This window comes from Meriones unguiculatus, chromosome 19 (genome assembly GCF_030254825.1).
Source record: "Meriones unguiculatus strain TT.TT164.6M chromosome 19, Bangor_MerUng_6.1, whole genome shotgun sequence".
In the NCBI taxonomy this organism is placed as follows: Eukaryota; Metazoa; Chordata; class Mammalia; order Rodentia; family Muridae; genus Meriones; species Meriones unguiculatus.
Window position 1 is genome coordinate 68,877,348 of NC_083366.1, and position 12,394 is coordinate 68,889,741.

Below are 12,394 nucleotides of genomic sequence, written 5' to 3' on the forward strand. Positions count from 1 at the left end.
ACTAGGCCCGTGGTGTTCCCGCCAGTGAGCAAGGGTGCAGCTCGGAGGAAGAGCTGCTCCGGAGCTCAGCAGTCCTGACACAGCCCCCCACAGTGATGGGGTGTGCAGAGATACAGCGGATGGTGGCGTCCACGGGGGACTGACCTCCACTATGCTCTTAGGCTGCCTGATACCAGATGGAGTAGCTGTGGCTCTAGAGATCTTGCTCATTTCTGTACAAAGATTTAATTACACAATACTAGCCCTTACGTGGCTTACAGATTTGGAAATGTATAAGGAGGCTTTTGTTTTGTTTTGGTTTTTTGTTTTGTTTTAATTAGAAAAAAAAAAGATTTGAGGCTGGATGGTGGTAGAGACCCACGTCTTTAATCCCAGCACTCAGGAGGCAGAGGCAGGTGGGTCTCTGTGAGTTTGAGGTCAGCCTGCTCCACAGACAGAGTGCTGGGGCAGCCAGAGATACACAGAGAAACTCTGTGTCAAAAAACTAAAACAAAACAAGGAGATTTGTTTATTTTACTTTACATATGTGAGTATTTTGTTCACACGTATGTCTGTGTGCCATGTCTGTTCCCAGTGCCCTCAGAAGTCAGGAAAAGGAGCGGGATCTCCAGGAACTGGAGTGACGGATGGTTGTGAGCAGATGAGTGGGTGCTGGGAAACAAGCCCTGCCCTCTGAAGGAACAAGTGCTCTTAGCCGCTGGGCCTTCCCTTCAGCTCGCTGCTGAGGAGTTTAAACAAAGTAACTCTTCCTGAATGGGAAAGGATACACCTAGGATACATAAAGTTCTGTGGAAATTCCAGTTCGGGAGGTGAGTTACATTGCTACAAGGAGCAGTACAACCTGAGGTCCCATGCACCCTGAAAACGAGTGTATGTCTACAGACATGGCTATTCTTGGTTGTCAGCTTGACCATATAATTAAAACAAAAAAGGGAGGGGCATATCTGTGAGAGGTTTTTTACTTAGTTTGAAGTGGGAAGATCCATTTCTAATCTGGATCCTTGAGGTAGGAAGACTCACCTTTAACCTAGGTCTTTTGAGCTGGGAAAACCCACCTCTAATCCAGGCCATGCCTTTTTGCTGAAGCCTGTATATAAGGACATGGAAAAAGGAAGCTTTTGCTCTCTGCCTACTTGCTGTCACTGCTAGCAAGTCCGTCCTTCCCCGACATTCGTGGCTACTTGTTCATACTGCTGTCACACACTGAAGAAGACAGACACCCAGCCTTGTCAGTGGCTTGTGAACCTTATGAACAAAATGACTATTAGATTATTGGACTTTCCATTCACAGGCAGCCATTGTTGGATTATCTGGACCACAGCCTGTAAGTCATTCTAATAAATTGTACACACACACATATATTATTTCTATAAGTTCTGATACTCTAGAGAACCCTGACTAATACACCTACTACTGAGGACATGTAATTTCTTGGGCTGAAATCAGGTTCCTGGAGAGGAATTGTTATTAAAGTCCTGCTTGGTTCGGATCCTATATGGCACACTAACGATATACTAGGTGTCTTAGTTAGGGTTTCTGTTGCTGCGAAGAAGCACCATGACCAAAAGCAAGTTGGAGAGGAAAGGGTTGGTTTGCCTTACACTTCCGTACTGCTTTTCATCACTGAAAGAAGTCAAAATAGGAGCTCAAGCAGGGCAGGAACCTGGAGGCAGGAGCTGATGCGGAAGCCGTGGAGGGGCGCTGCATCCTAGCTTGCTCCCTACGGCCTCTCAATCTTCTTGCTTGCTTGCTTTTGTATTTTATTTTCCGAGACAGGGTTTTTCTGTGTAGCCTTGGCTTTTCTGGACCTGCTTTGTAGACCAGGCTGGCCTTGAACACACAGTGGTCTGCCTGCCTCTGCCTCCCAAGTGAGTGCTGGGGTTCAAGGATGTACCATCTCACCCAATTCAGCCTGCTTTCTTATAGAAACTAGGACCACCAGCCCAGGGATGGCACCACCCCCTACTGATCACCACAAAGGGCTGGGCCCTCCCCTACTGATCACCAGTTGAGAAAATGCCCTACAGCTGGATCTCATGAAGGCATTTCCTCCACTCAGGCTCCTTCCTCTCTGATGACTCTAGCTTGTGTTAAGTTGACACACATACCAGCCAGTACACTAGGTGTACAACTGTCCTAGGGAGGTCACTGCTTCCTGATTAGATTTCCGCCTATGCCATTCTTGTCTGAGACAGAGTCTCACTACATGGCCTCAGCTGGCCTGGAACTGCCTCTGCTCCTGAGACTGGGACTAAAGGATCACACCACCATGCCTCGTGGAACTCACAGTCTGTATTGTAATCTAGGCCAAAACCCCAGGCTGGGGAAGCGATAAGCCCCAGTGAGGAAGCAGCTATTGTTTCGTTAAAGGAACATGATGTAAAAGTCTTACCACCTTCCACATATTTGTGTATGTCCATAGACCACTGGTGCTGTCACTCTTGATTTTGAGGGGAAACCTCTTCTCCCCCCTCAGTGGTCAGTGGTTACTACAGAGACTTGTAACTGGTCAAGTTCCTTAGTTTAAATGACTGTTGCTATGCTATAATGGGTTATTGTTCAGCCGTAAATGGAAAAAAAAAACAACAACAACAAAAAATAAAAAACATCCAAGGCTCAGGAAACATCACAGAAAAAGGTGTACAAAGACTGTGAGAAATAGGTGGTGGCATGGTGGCTCAGGCCTTTAATCCTAGCACTGGGGAGGCAGAGGCAGGCAGATCTCTGAATTCAAGGTGAGCCTGGCCTGCAGAGTGAGTTCCAGGACAACCAGAGTTACACACAGAAACCCTGTCTTGAGAACAAACAAACAAGCAAACAAAGGAAGGGGTGGAGTTTTGTGTGGCTGTTTTCTCCAAACTGAAACATTCCTAACTTGGAAAAGGAGGAAGGCCCATACAACTCAGGACACAAAACCAACTTACAAAGCTTAGGAAGTTCCTGAAAACTTATAAAAATTTTCAAAGACACATTTCCAGGCTATAAAGCAGTAACAATGGCTAAGAACAGTACAACCTCTGAGCCTCCAAATGTGAGGGAGCTCTGTAGATACAGCTCCCATGCTGAAATGGACTTTTGGGTTATTTTGAGTTATTCATGCTCCTGTAAAGTATCACTCACCTACACTCCTGTAAGTAATAAACTCACTGGTACATTGAGCTAGACTTGGGTAGAATTGTTTCTTTGGTTGGTCTGTCATTGGTACACTCTGGAGTAAATATAGTGACGCTCACACAACTTCTAGACGATTTAATTCAACTCTGTCTCAAAATAAAAATTAAAAAAAGAGAGCTGAGGTTATAGCTCAATGGTAGAGTGCTTGCACAGCATTTGTGAGGCTCTAGGTTTAACCCCTGGTACTCTAGAACCAAAAAAAGGGGGGTCATCTTCGTGATGCCGCACACTGATCGTATCCTTTGCCGGAGGCTCATGAACAGACACATTAGCCCGGCTTCTGGCACCATCACTATTGGACCCCAGAGCTTCCCGTTCTGATTATGAAGCACTCTGGAGCGTCAAGCCTCTGCAGCTTTCTCCAGGGTGGGTGGCCAGCTTTAGATCTGTCACCTGACCTAAGGTGAGGGATGCAGAGACTGAAAGAGGCAGGGTTCTTCTCAACTGCCAGACCTCAGGAGGTCACCCCGCTGTCCACGTGTGGCTATCCATCGGAAACTCCCTGGAGCCTCTCACTGCCTCTCTTACCCAAGTTCTACTCAGGGTGGCTGTCCTAGGACCACCACAGTGCCGGTACCATCTCCACTCTTTCTCCCCTGACCCTTTTTAAATCTTCTGTGTCTCCAATCACAAGTGAAGTATCTTACCTCCATGCTCCCAAAATCTCTCTAAAACCGATATGGCAAAAGTCAGGCACCAACCTTATAAAAGAAGCACTTTATTTTATTTTATTTTATTTTATTATGTGTATATCTGTGTACCGTGTGCATGCTTAGTCCCCAAGGGGGCCAGAAGAGGGCCTCAGATCCTTTAGGACCCAGTTTGAGCAACCACGTGGATTCTGAAACTGGACGCTGGGTCCTCTGGAAGAACCGCCAGTGCTTTCAACCTCGGAGCCATCTCTCCAGACCCAAGAAGTATTCGCTTGTTTGTTTGTTTACTCTTTGTGTGAGACAGGAACATCTTGTAAAGATCATGATGATCTTTAACGCCTGGTGATCCTTCTGCTCAACTTCATAAGCACTGGGATTACCCCTACCTACAGCAAAAGAATGTGTGTGTCTGTACTGAAATTAAACACAAGGTTTAGTACAGGCTTTATCACTGTTTTTACTACTCCTACTACTAATAATAATTCATTTTTAGTTTGAAAAGGAAACTAAGTTGTCCAGGCTGGCCTTGAATTTATAATTTTTTTTTTCTGAACCTCTAGAGCAACTGAGATTACAGAACTGCAGCAACAGGCCTGGGGATAAAAGCATTCTTGTCAAAAATTTTAACCCAATCTGCCCCAGCCCACCACCCCATGTCCATGTTTCAGGAAGAGCAGACAAGAGAGAGTTAGCCGACACCATAAGGACGCACCAGCCAACCGGAGACCACGGGGCCTGCTGGGTAACTGTCCAGTCACAATAAAGGGCAAGCAGGAACTTGGGTGTGGTGGTTCACAGCTGCAATCATTGCACTCAGAAGGCAAAGGCAGGAATATGGCCGTCCGCTTGAGACCAACCCAAACTACACAGCAAGACCCTGCCACAAAAGCCAGAAAAGGTGCCTGTCAAATTGCTGTTCCTAGAGCTTGGGAGGTAGGTGGGCCCCTCTAAGAGGCTGAGGTCTGCCGAGCGCAGATAGTGAGCTTCAGGCTAGTCGTGGATGCATAGTGAGACCCTGTCTCAAGAAAGGAAAAAAAAAAAAAAAAGCCAAACTCTAGTATGCTTGTAATTCTAGAACTCATGAGGTGGAGGCTAGCCTGGTCTAATGAGAGTCTGTATGAGAATAAATGAGAGGTTGTGTACAGTTGGGTCACATAGTGCATTTGCTTATGATCCCACCTCTTGGGAGGCTGAGGCAGGAAGATTGACATGAGTTCAAGGCCATCCTGGCCTGCACATCCTGGCCTGCACAGTGGCCCCTGTCGTAATGCCCTTCTGTAGGGCGTGCATGAGCATGGAGGCTCAGGTATATTCTCAGCACTCGGGAGGCTGAGGTTGAGGCAGAAACACAGACACCCTGTAAACAATAAGAACAGTAAACAATAAGAAGACAAATTTCCAGTTTGTTTTGTCTTGTTTTGAAACAGAGCCTCACTAAATAGCTGTTCTAGAACTCAGTCTGCAGCATGGGCTTGTCCTAAACCCACAGTGATGTACCTGCTTCTGCTCACTGGGGGCTTGAATTAAAGGTGTGTGCTAGCATATTTGGATCAAATTATCTCTTGCCTTTTTTTTTTTGACACAGGGTTTTTCTGTGTAGCTTGGAACTCACTCTATAAAGCAGGCCGGCCTCAAACTCAGAGAACCATCTGCCTCTGCCTCCTGAGTGCTGGGATTAAAGGTGAGTGCCACTGCCTGGCAAATTTCCCAATTTTTAACAGGGAGCAAAGAATCTAAGCAGAGATTTCTTCAAAAGAGAAAAATGAAATGTAAAAAGCCAGTAAAAGGTTGGATGTGGTGGTACAGTCTCTGCAAGAGCAAAGCCTGTGATCACAGCATTTGGGATTAGAGGCCAGCCTGGGCTACAGGAGACCCTATCTGAAAAACAACAACAAACAAAACAAAACAAAACAAAACAAAACAAAAAACAATAAGCACTGAAAAGATGCTTAACACCATTAGTCACCAAATAAATGCAAATTTAAATGAGATGCCATTTTACACTAACGAGGCCTGGTGACTCAGAATCCTCATACACAGCCCCTGGGAAAGTGGACTAGCGATGTACCTCGGGTAAATGCTGAGAAGCTTGTTCTCACACAGTGTAGCAGTTCTGCACATACGCCCACGAGAGCTGAGGTCTACGTCTACGTGGCCAGTGGAGACACAGTTCACCGGTTAGGAGTGTGGGCTGGGCTTGCAGAGGGCACAAGTTTGATTCCCAGCAGTGGCTGCAGGCAGCTCACAGCTGCCTGTAATTCCAGTTCCAGGGAGATCTGATACCTTTTCATGGTCTCCAGAGGCACTGCACTCAAGTGCACAAGCCTCCACTGAGACACAGACATTAAAAAAGAAAAAAAAAAGCCATGCTGTACTATGGTCGATTTTGTTCTAATATATTTAGCCAACTGATGCACTTCATGAAAATCAAATTTTTGTGCCAAGTTAAAAAAAGAAAGAAAAAAAAGCTGGGTGGTGGTGGTGTATGTCTAGTCACAGCACTCAGACGGGAGCTCTGAGTTCGAGGCCAGCCTGATCTACAGAGTGAGTTCCAGGACAGTCAGGGCTACACAGAGAAACCTTGTCTCAAAAACACAAACCAAACCAACCAAGAAAGCCCAAAAGCAGGAACTGTGTACATGAACGTTCACAGCAGCATTTTATGTCGTCCTAAAGTGAGAGCGAGGCACATGTTCATGGGGTGTAGTTCTGCAACGAGATATTAGTCATAAAAAGAAAGGAGGAGTGACCACACAGCGCATGGTGGACCGTGAAGGCTTGTCAAGATTGTCAGGCAATCTCAGCACCTGGAGGCTGGAGCAGGACGATCTGTGCTACATAAAGGTGCATTTGAAGTAGTGAGACTTTGTCTGGAGGGAGGGGGAGAAAGAGGGAAAAGAAAAGAGACAGGCTGAGGTAAGACGATGGGTATTAAAAGCCTTATAAATATTTTTGTGGATTTTGTTGTTGTTGGTGGTGGTGGTCAGTATTGTTCTTTTGAGACAAGCTCTCTCTGCAAGTCCTGGCTGTCCTGGGGGTTGCTGTGTAGACTAAGCTGATCTCACTGATCTGAAGCTCACAGAGATTCTCCTACCTCTGCCTCTCCAGTGCTGGAATTAAAAGCATGCACTAACATGCTCAGGCCAACTTTCGTTTTCCTTGAGAAAGGATCTCATTATATAGTCCAGGCTGTTCTCAAACTTTTTTAAAATTTTAATTAATTACAATTTATTCACTTTGTACCCCCCCGTAGCTCCCTCCCTCCTCCCCCCCAATCCTCTCTCCCTGTTCTCTTTTGTCAATCCTTTCTCAGCTTCCATGTGCCTGCATTAGACATGAGCCTGTAGACGGTGCACACCTTTAATTCCCGAATGAGGACAGAGGCAGGAGGGTCTCTGTGAGTTCAAGGCCAGCCTGGTCTACAGAGCAAGTTTTGGGACAGCCAAGGATGCACAGAGAAACCCTGTCTCAAAAAACAAAACAAAACAAAACAAAAATACTCTGAAGGGGGCTGGAGAGATGGTTCAGCAGTTAAGAGCACCAATTGTTCATCTAAAGGACCCTAGTTCAATTCCCAGCACCCACACAGCAGCTCACAACTTCTGGGCTGTCAGAAAAACAGAGAACCATGTGGAAGGGTATGCTAGGAGACCACCAGAGGCAGCCTGGAGCACCGTGGGCAGGACAGATATTCAAGGACAAAAATATGGAGCAGAAGCATGCCTTCATCTTTGACTATGCCTTCCTAAAATAAAGCAGGTGGGTGTGGTGACACACACCTTTTATCCCAAATCCCAGGATGCAGAGGCAGGAGAATCTCTGTGAGTTTGAGGACAGCTTGGTCTACAAAGCCCATCCAGAACAGCCAGGGCTACACAGAGAAACCCTCTCTTGAAAACTCAAAAAAAAATTTTTTAATTAAATTAAGATGGTTTAAGGACAACACAGAGAACAGATCAAAATTATTATCCCAGGAGCTTTAAGGATGGTAACAGGCTGAAGTGGAGGTACACACCTTTAACCCCAGCACTCCAGAGGCAGAGGCAGGAGGATCTCTGTGAGTATAAAACAAACAAACAAACAAACAAACAAAAAATCAAATTATTGTCACTCTTGGGGGCAAATGGCGAGTGTGTGAGGCGGGAAGACGTTAGAGAGCTGTTATATCCTTCCACCTTTCTGTGGGCTCTGGGATATACATTCGTGAATACAGTCTGCTCAGTGAGTGTTACTCCTGCGCATGGCTTCAGAGCTAGCTACTTGGTAGTGGATAATCAGCCGTGTGCTCTTCCCCTAGGAGGACTGTTTCTCACTCTCCACTCGTTAGTTGCTGCCGTTCTCTGTGTTGAGCCTTCACGAGCGGTCTCCTTCCACTGTGCCACATTGACATTTGTTGTTCTTGAGACAGGAATTTTCTGTATATGCTTGGCTGTCCTGAAACTCACTGTGTAGATCAGGCTGGTCTTGCTTTCAGCAATGTGCTTCCCTCTACTGGGATTAAAGGCCACCACTGCCTGGCTTCCTGACCATCTCAGCACGAGCAGGGCCCTCCCACCACTTACAGGGTTGGCCTCCCATAGCTGCTTCTCTGCCTGTGCCTCCATCTCTTGGAGGGATGGTGGCGGGGTGAGGTGGAAAAGTGAAGTCTTATGAAGGGACAACCCTTTCCTGGCTCGTGGCTGCATATTGTGGACTTCTCTCTTTGCTGAGCCTGCCCTCCAGAATGCTCAAGCCTGCCATTCTCCCCCTTGGTCGCATGGACTCAGGCGAGGGGTTCATCCATCAGTTGTCCAGGGAAGGAGCTGGCTGAATGGGCTGGTTAGATTTGGACAGCTATAGCTGTTCTACCCTGAGCCTCATGCCAGGCTTGTCTGCCTCACACATTTTGTCTTCCCATACATTTTGTAGGTATTTGTTTTGCTTTGTTTGTTTTCAGCATCTCATCTTGCGTAGCTTGTCTTTGAATTCGTTATATATCCCAGGATGGTCTTGAACTCCCAGCCATCCTGTTTCTAGCACCAAGTGCTAACATTACAGGCATATGCCCCCAAGCACAGCCTACTTTAGCTTGCTGCCAGTTTTTGTTTTGTTTTTGGTTCTTTTATTTATACACAAACAGGGTTGATCATAGAAAACCTTCCAAAGAGGTAGGAAACAGGGTAGGAGGGAGGGAGGGATAGTGCAGGACTTAGGAATTGTTTTCTGATGATGCTCTCTGAACCTCAGTGATTTTAAGTCAGAGAATTGTGCGCCCTATGCCTATGGTAGGGGCTCCACAAGTGGCCGGGACAGGCTGAGAAGCAGTGGTACTGCAAAAGTCTTATTTTAGGGAGGTAGGCAGGAGTTGCTTGTGTTCAGATGGCATCAGGGAAGACCTCCAAGAGGAGGCCCCTTCTACAGCGACATGAACATGTGTTTGCCTGACAGAGAGGGGAAGGCAGAGAGAGCAGCAGCTCGCCGGAGGGAACGTGGCTAATCTTGGCACCAGGCCCCTGGGTAAGCGATGGTCGGTGGCCACCATGCGCAGGGGTTTGCAGAGTGATGTTTGAGGGGAAGGAGAGTAGGCAGTCGCAGCCCTTGGAGTCGGAGCCATAGATGTGGGATGGTTTAATGACCAACTTTGACACAGGCAGACAACTTTGCCACACACAAAGGGGTGGTCACAGTGTTCACTGCCTGCATTTGAGAGAAATTATCAGAGGCCTCCATGTCTCTGCCAAGCCCTGACTGAGAACAAAGAGTATGGAGTGGGCAGGGGTGGACGTTTGGCTCTGGGAACTTCATATCTGCAGGACGGAAATAACAGGAGCGTCCACCCCAGGAATTAACTGAGACAGTGTCTTGGGTGAAGATAAGCTACTCCTGTTTGTGAACTACGACTGTCATGGCACATGCCAGAGGCAGGATCCTTCCTGGGGTTGGGCTGGGTTCCTAGTGGTTTCAGCTAAGGGCACGCTGTTTTCACCACACAGGCAAAATCAAAACCATTATCCTTCCATGGTACCCTAGCTCCTTCCAAGGCCCGCATGTGCAGGCCTCTGAGAGCTTCCTTATCCTTATCACCTCTTCTTGCCCCTCCAGCTTCCTGCCCCGTGCTCTAGACGGCAGTCATGCTCAACTGTCAGCTACTGAGGTTCCTTGGGCTCTTCTGCTGGAGTCTCTGTGTCTTCCTTCCCTGACCATTCCTTTATATCCTTCAGAATTCCTCCTTGAAGGATCTTTCCTCCTCCTGAAGATCTTTCTAGATCTGTTGGGTGCTCTTCTGGCACTTCTGGTTTCTTTCTCCACAAGGCTCTGATCATCCTCAACAACTGTTTGTGGAGTTAATGAATCAAAAGGGAACAGTTCTGAAAGAGATGGAGGCCCGGCCAGTAATCCTAGCAGGTACCTTTCCTCATGGTACAAATCATGATCAAGCAGCCACGGATTGTAGACGAGGGTGTGGAGGCTGAGGTAATGCCACTTTGCCTGGAGTCAAACCCTGACATCTTGTCTCGCTGTTTTTTTACATAGCATCTGTTGGGTGTGCAGGCTAGGACGAGGGTGGAGGCCCACCGTACTGCTGAAAGTCATGGTTCTGAGACCTTGCTCAAAGGCCTTGACCTCCTAGGTCTTAACTTTCATAGACTAGTAAAGGGTTAAAGGAACAGATGCATGTCAAGCACTCGGTGGTGTCTAATTAAAAACATGCGTTCGGCAAGCACGCATTGTCACCGTCTCCAGAGGACGTGCAGGCCCAGAACAGGTTCCCGAGCTGTGCTCGGCCAGTGAAGAGCTAGGTCTACACCCCAGAACCCCATCTTACAGGAAAGTAGCCCTGACTCACTTGAGGATTCAGTATCCTTGTGAAAATACAGGCCCTGAGAAGAGACTCAGCTCAGCTCCAATAAGCATGCTGTTTGAGTCACTGTGGTAGACAGTTTTACTGTAAGAGGCAGGGAGGGCCCTCAGGTGTTACCCAGGGAAGTCTGATTTTTCTCGGGGTCCTAGTCTTAGTCATGTCAGTAATTAGGTCATCCTGAATGTAGGGGAATGGCAGGAGGTCAGGGAGGAGGTTCCTGAAGGGCAGTAGTGTGAAAAGATCAGATAATCTCTCTCAGTACTTTTATTTAACACCCCCCCCCCCAAGGCCACAGGTTTTCTGGCACAGCATCTCGTGTTTTGCTTCCCCGGAGCCCAGTGCATTGCCTCGGATGCAGGAAATGGTTGCTGAAGGAAGTGAAGAACTACAGTTCAGCATTTGTCAGGCCCGGAGCTGCCAAGGGTAGATTGCCAGCCTGTCACGGGGTCCTCCCAGTGGCCTGTGACTGGGGGGCCACAGGTGAGGAGACTGAGGCTGGGTGCTGGAAAATAATTTCTTCAAGGCCATCCAGCGCCAGTTGCAAGTACCTTAAATTGGGCTATGCACTGGGAAAAACTTTGATTGGTGTGATTAGCATTGGGGGTAACTGCCAGTTAGAAGTGACTGGCTCCAATTATTAGCTGTGAAAAAGGAACCAGTTAGAGCTTTACTGTTGAATTGCATGATGGGGTTAGCAGGAGCGACTCCTTAGAACAAAAGGCTGGGCCCTGAATTGTGCTCCAGCTTTTCTCCGGCTAGTTCTGGCGCAAGGAAAACTGCCAGTCAGCTTGGCATCTGGAAACGTGAGTGCCTCTGTCTTCAACAGCGGTTGCGGCGGCCTCGCGGCTCTTGGTTGCACAGGACGCTCTTGGCAGGGCCAGAGTTCTTCCTGAAGGTAGGCCAAAGGCCTGCTTCCGAGCCTCCTTTAATGGACTGTGGGTGTTGGACAGCAAACAGCCGGAAGCATCCTGAGCTGCTGCTGCTGGCTGGGCCCGGTCACCAGGTGAAGGCCAGGGAAGGATGGAGTCGGCTCAACCCTTACGGAGAGCGACTCTTGCAGACAGCCGGTGGGCGACTGCCCCGAAGTGGCTGCTGTCCCCCGAGGGCTCCAGTCCCCCGAGGGCCCCGGGAAACACTCCACCGGGGCAACCACGAAGCATGTTTCCTAAGCCTCTGGAGGAATGGTGGTCACGTGGCCACCAAGGGCGGCGCCCTCAGCTTTGAAATGAACTCCAAATCACCGAAGGCTTTCTGGAAGAGGCGGAAATTCTCTGGCGGTCCAATATGGCATTCCCTCAACAACAGGTTGCGCTTAGCGCTCTAGGGACCAAGTAATGCCTGCGGTGAGCTTCCCGCTGTGAAGCAAGCCCGGGAACAGAAGGGTCCCGGAAGCAAGCCGAGAGCCTCAGGGGCCTGCGATGGCGGGGCCAGGCCTGGCCTGGCTTCCCTGACCTGTCCTTCCCCTCAGTGTCTTTGAGGAATGGCCGCGCTGCAGCCCTGCTAGGTCGGTGCTGCGGGGCCCTGGCGGCGAGCGCACGCCTGAGCTCCGTCCTAACGTGGAGCGTCCCTAGGCCGCGGGCTGCGCCTCTCGCGCTCGGCCCGGCCATCCAGGCTGTGTGCTGTCCCCGTGCGGCCCCGCCGGGGTCCCGACGCCCGGGCCGCAGGGGTGAGGCGCGCTCGAGGGGGCCATCTGCCTGGGTGCGGAGAACTGCAGCGTCCGCGGTGC

At 48.8% G+C, this 12,394-nt stretch overlaps 1 protein-coding gene across 3 annotated transcripts in view; it reads left to right on the forward strand.

Moving 5' to 3' along the window:
* Positions 1-12,394, forward strand: part of Nsd1 (nuclear receptor binding SET domain protein 1) — a 127,109-nt gene that overhangs the window by 3,781 nt on the left and 110,934 nt on the right. The window contains exon 1 of one of the 3 annotated variants that reach the window (XM_060372445.1): positions 11,919-12,011. The exons of 1 other annotated variant lie outside the window; for it this stretch is intronic. The gene's annotated coding sequence lies outside the window, so the exon portion shown is untranslated. Of the gene's footprint in view, positions 1-11,918; positions 12,012-12,150; positions 12,173-12,394 lie in introns of those variants that run through there. One more of the 3 variants, XM_060372450.1, reaches the window with a different exon arrangement.